Here is a 6,100-nt window from a genome sequence, read left to right as displayed (position 1 = left end):
GGCATTGTTTGGCACAACAACGTTGCACCAAACGTATTGTGACATAATTATAATAGTTAGACATAGGCTATCGCGACACTTTTTAACTGACTTCCAAAAAGAGGAGGTTCTCAATTCGACTGTATTTTTTTATGTATGTTACTTCAGAACTTTTGACTGGGTGGACCAATTTTGATGATTTTTAATTTAATAGAAAGCTGATGTTTATCATGTGGTTGCGCTTAAATTTCATCGAGATCTGATAATAACTTTTTGAGTAACCTTTGATAACGCGTATATATTACATATATTGTATTACTTGTCGATGTAATTGAAGTCAGTTTTTTTTTTCGTTTGCGAGCAAATACAATTATTGTAGATAATGATGTGTTCTACAAAGTCTTACTACATTTTGTATTTCTATTATCATTAGTTTTTGCAGCGCACGCAATGTAAGGAATTTTTTAGGATATTTTTTTTATCCCTTGGGTTACATTGTTGGAGTTTTAGTAAAGATCCCTAATATTTTTAAAAATATAGTATAACCTATGTCGCTCAAGGATAGTGTAGCTTCTCAACGATGAAATAATTTTTTGAATCGGTCCAATAGTTTCGGAGCCTATTCAATGCTAACAAACAAACAATCAAATCTTTACTCTTTATAATCCTTTATTTTACATGAAGATGTTTGATTTGTAGTATATAATAAATTAAGTCTATTTTTATAATAATATCTTACCTTTGTATCACTTTAAAAATATTATTTCCCTAATCGAGTAGTTGAATTTATCGATAACGCATATCGACAGTTGTTACAACCACGGCTGTTAGCAACTTTTCAGTGTAGTTGCGGTGTCTCATTATACTGTAATGACACAGAATGTATCTATGTGTGTGTGAAAAATGTAAGTGTGATTTTAATTTAGTATGTGTGAGTTTCGTAGTGACAGACAATATTTTTGTGTGGGAATTAGATAATGTGTGCATGTGTGTAATTTCCCCCCGCAAAAAATGACAGAAAGTTTTGTATCGGTAACAAACGCAATGGCCACTCTCCTCCGTGTTGCTCTATGACTGTCACCCTTCGGAACCCCATGGTTATGGAGATATTATGAAGATAGGTTAAAGGTTAAAGTTTTGAGATTAGAAGAAGAATTCTGAGCTATAACAAGTTATTTTCACATTTAACACGTTATTTTTACATTTCACACGATTTTTCAGGCAGGACCTACTCATACATAGAAGCAAAGGTTCGATTGAACAGCTGCCAAAATATGAGCGTCTTCTCAAAGGTGAGACATTACTTCACTCCGTAACAGGTTTTAAATTTATACCAAGCTCAAGTTCGCTCATGCACGGAGTACTGCTCTCATCTTCGGGATGGTTCTGCCAAGTACCAGCTGGAGCTTCTCGAGTCAATCGAGAGGTGAGTCAAGAGGCTCATTGGTGATACTCTGGTCGCTGCAATGCTGCAAAGTTTGGATTATTGGCGTAGGATAACCTGTCGGTTTTTTATCGGGTACACTTTGGAGAATGTGTGCAGGAACTCCGGAACCTGTTTCCTCCCTGCCCCTACCACCTTCGAACAACCAGACGCATAGCGTTACGCCACCCTATGGTTGACATACCCACTATACGCACAAAACAATTCGTTAGTACATTCTTGATGCGTACGGCTAAAGAATGAAACTCTCTACCAGCGTCTGTGTTCCCGGATAGCTGCAGTCTGGGGACCTTTAAGTCGCGAGTGAATAGGCTACTTCTAGGGAAGCGTGCTCCATCTTAGACCACATTCTCACTTAATATCAGGTGAAATAGTGGTCAAATGCAAGCCTATCTAATTACATGTAAAACAGGATTCGATTGATCAACTTAAGCAAGATCAAAAAACGATACAACTTACGTTACTCATGTCCCGTTCCATAGGTTTCACACGTTATTTTCACATTTCGCACGTTATTTTCACATTTCGCCCGTTATTTTCACATTTCACATGTTATTTTAACGTTTTCACACGTTATTTTAACAAACGATACAACTGACGTTTCACGACTGAAAAATAGATGCTTTAAAAAAATGGCGCGCCACTTCGTTTCGCGTTTTCGCTCCAAAGCAATATAAGCATAAATGCATTGTTTTTGTCTAAATATACGTAAAACGCGAAGATCTAAGACCTTACAGCCTTGTTTCATGTTTTTTTTTTGACTTAAATATATTTTTAACCGACTTAAAAAAAAGGAGGAGGTTACTCAATTCAACCGTATATATATATATATATATATATATATATATATATATGTTCTTCTTTTTTTGTTGGTATGGAGATATCCCTAGTTTGGAACCATGATAAGGATATGATGGGATGGGGTACCGATTTTGATAATTTTTAATTTAATCGTCATATATGAAAAATATACAATATTCCAGTTCATTTTTAATAATTGTTACTGAATATATAACAGTAAATAAGTAAAAATAAAAATATATTGAAGTAAAAAACATGACATTAATTAAATAAAAAAAAAATTAACCTAACCATCTAAGCTCAAATGTAGCCCGTTTATTGGCATAATTTCGGTACAAAAAAATAAAAAATAACCCTAACCTATCTAATTTTAAAATAAGACCGTTTATCGGCATAATTTCGTTACAAAAAAAAACCTTAACCTATCTAAGCTCAAAATTAGACCGTTTATCGGCCTAATTTCGTTACAATAAAAAAAATAACCCTAACCTATCTAAGCTGAAAATTAGACCGTTTATCGAAATAATTTTGTTACAAAAAAAAGATGTATACACGATACATATAACAAAATAACATTTTTAAGAAATTTTGTCTGTCTGTCTGTCTGTCTGTCTGTTTGTTCCGACTAATCTCTGAAACGGCTGGACCGATTTTGACTGGACTTTCACTGGCAGATAGCTGATATATTAAGGAGTAACTTAGGTAACTTTTATTTTAGAAATTTATATATATATATATATATATATATATATATATATATATATATATATATATATATATACTAGCTTTGCCCGCGGCTTCGCCCGCGTTGAAATTAGTGTGTCACAAAGTTTTCCCGGCAAACTTCCAGTGAAGATCTCATCAAAATCGGCTTAGCCGTTCCGTAAACCTGCCTCTTGCCATTGGTGAAACCGCATGAAAATCCGTTCAGTAGATTTTGAGCGAATCGATCACATACACTTTTGGGGACTTTGTTTTATAATACACTAACTGTTGCCCGCGACTAAGCCCGCGTGGTTATGAAGATATGCATTACTTTTATGATGTTTAACGCAAATTATTTTTCTATTTCAGTCACTTGAAATGCTTATCAAACTGAGTAACTTTTTAAAAGGCACAATTTAGTATAATTTAATAGTTATTTTTATAAAACCTCTCTATACACCACATTTTTAGTTTTATTTTCAGGCTGTGTATGTTTCATACAAACTATCAACCCCAATTAAACCCCCTTAGCGGTGGAATATCGTAAAATCCGTTCTTAGCGGACGTCTGCTAACTATAATCTACCTCCCTGCCAAATTTTATCTTTGTCAAACCTGGATGGATTTTGAGTTCTCGTGATGAGTGAGTTAGTGACCTTTCTCTTTTATATATATAGATTACGATGCATTATTTGGACACCTTCTCACCATCTATAGAGCATATATTTTAAATTTCAAGTCTCCTACTTCAAAAACATAAGACTTTCATACAAACTTCCGACCACCCTTTTATCCCCTTAGGGGTTGATTTTCGTAAAATCAGTTCTTAGTGGATGTCTACGCCCTATAAGGAACCTACCTGCCAAATTTCAACTTTGTAGCTGTTATAGTTTCGGAGGTTTCGTAATGAGTGAGTCAACCTACCATCCCTCGTTTTAACCCGAAAAGGGAGTTGCTTTCTAAATATGCATTATTTGGACACCTTCTCACCATCTAAAGAGCGAACATTCTAAATTTCAACTCTCTTACTTCATAAAACATAGGACTTTCATACAAACTTTTAACCCCCGTTGTACCCCTTTAGAGGTCGAATTTCGTAAAACTCATTCTTAACAAATGTCTACGCGCTATAAGGAGCCTATCTGCCAACTTTCAAGTTTGTAGGTGTTATAGTTCCGGAGATTTCGTGATGAGGGAGTCAACCTACCATCCCCCGTTTTAACCCGAAAAGGGAGTTGCTTTCTAAATGTGCATTATTTGGACACCTTCTCACCATCTAAAGAGCGAACATTCTAAATTTCAAGTCTCTTACTTCAAAAACAAAGGACTTTCATACAAACTTTTAACCCCCGTTTTACCCCTTTAGGGGTCGAATTTCGTAAAATTCGTTCTTAGCAAATGTCTACGCCCTATAAGGAGCCAATCTGCCAAATGTCAAATTTGCAGGTGTTATCGTTTCGGAGATTTCGTGATGAGTGAGTCAACCTACCATACTCCGTTTTAACCCCAAAAGGGAGTTGATTTCTAAAGATACACTATTTCAACACCTTTTCACCATCTATAGAGCTTACATTTTAAATTTCAAGTCTCTTACTTCAAAAACATAGGACTTTCGTACAAACTTCCAACCCCCGTTTTACCCCCTTAGGGGTCGAGTTTCGTAAAATCCGTTCTTAGCGGATGCTTACGTCTTATAAGGAGCCTACCTGCCAAATTTCAAGTTTGTAGGTGTTATAGTTTCGGAGATTTCGTGATGAGTGAGTGACCTTTCGCTTTTATATATATTATAGATTATAGATATATAAGAGATTTCCACCTATATATTGACTCATCACGATATCTCTGAAACTATAAGGCGTAGAGACTTGAAATTTGGTAGGAATATTTCCTTTCACCGAGTAGAAGTCGGTTAAGAATTGATTTTGAGAAATTCCACCTAAGGATAAAGGGGGCTTGCGGGGGCGTTAACAATGGAAAATTCCCGTTTTTAAACTATAGCTCCTATCGATTCCAAATTTAACAGGAATCTCTTATATGTGATGTGAAAATGATCAATGAGCAGATTTTATAATCTCACGTCTCCAATAAGAATTGCGGGGGTGGGCGTTAACACTGAAAATTTTAAATGTAGTAACTCCGAAACTATAGAACCAATTTTTATCAAATTTTGTAAGCATCTGTGATTTGGTCTAACTTGGAAGATAGGGTATTTCTTATCTCAATTGGACCCGGTAGGTGGCGCTGTTATCAGTATGTAACTCCGAAATGACTAAACCAATTTTTATCAAATTTCGTAAGCTACTGTAATTTGGTCCAACTTGGGAGATAGGGTAGTTTTTATCTCATTTGGACCTGGTAGATGGCGCAGCTATCGGTATGTAAGCAATCAAATTTGGTAGCTGTTTTCCGGGCAGGATAACGTCTGCCAGGTCCGTTAGTTTAATATGTATATCAATATATCATCATATTTTATAAATGAAAATGTATATTGCTAAGCGCATAACTCGAGAATGGCTCGAGCAATTCGGCTATTACATTTTTGGTATGTTCGTTAAGACCTAGGTTTTAGTACTGAAAAAAATAGTTTAAAAACATTTTTTTACTATCAACTTTAGACAGAACTAAGTCTGTCCGGGCAGCGAGTTGTTTAATAAATATGACTCTGGAGTGTTTTTTAAGTGAAAGTTCTTTAGGCACATGATGATACAATTTTTACGGATGAAACGCAATAGTAATAATATTAGTATCACGAAGATGTGCAACTTTTTGTCGACAACAGAGCCACTTAGCGTGTACTGTAGGAACTACAAAGGTTGTTACATTAATATCGATAGTTTTTTATTGCAAACTAGCTAAGTGGCGCTGGAACGGAAATCTAGAGCTTTAGTGAGCAACGACCTATTTTTTGGTCATCTGAGAAACTTGATGAAACTTTACGATAATTTGAAGCAATGACGATCTTTAAGTTATTCAAATTTTTTTTTGGGTGGACATGCTTTTTTGTTTTAGCCGACTGACATTTGAAAATAACTGTTCAATTTAAATAACTGTTAAATTTTGAATTTCAAATGTTTTGGGTGTACGATAATTGTTCCGAAAGTACGATAATTTCACGGCACTTTGTCGATCAGACCAAAGAGTACCTATATAAGATCAGACGGGCAAAAATTTA

The sequence above is a fragment of the Melitaea cinxia genome, chromosome 2, assembly GCF_905220565.1.
Source record: "Melitaea cinxia chromosome 2, ilMelCinx1.1, whole genome shotgun sequence".
Classification (NCBI taxonomy): domain Eukaryota; kingdom Metazoa; phylum Arthropoda; class Insecta; order Lepidoptera; family Nymphalidae; genus Melitaea; species Melitaea cinxia.
The sequence above is the reverse complement of the archived record's forward strand: the minus strand, read 5'-3'. Positions refer to the sequence as shown.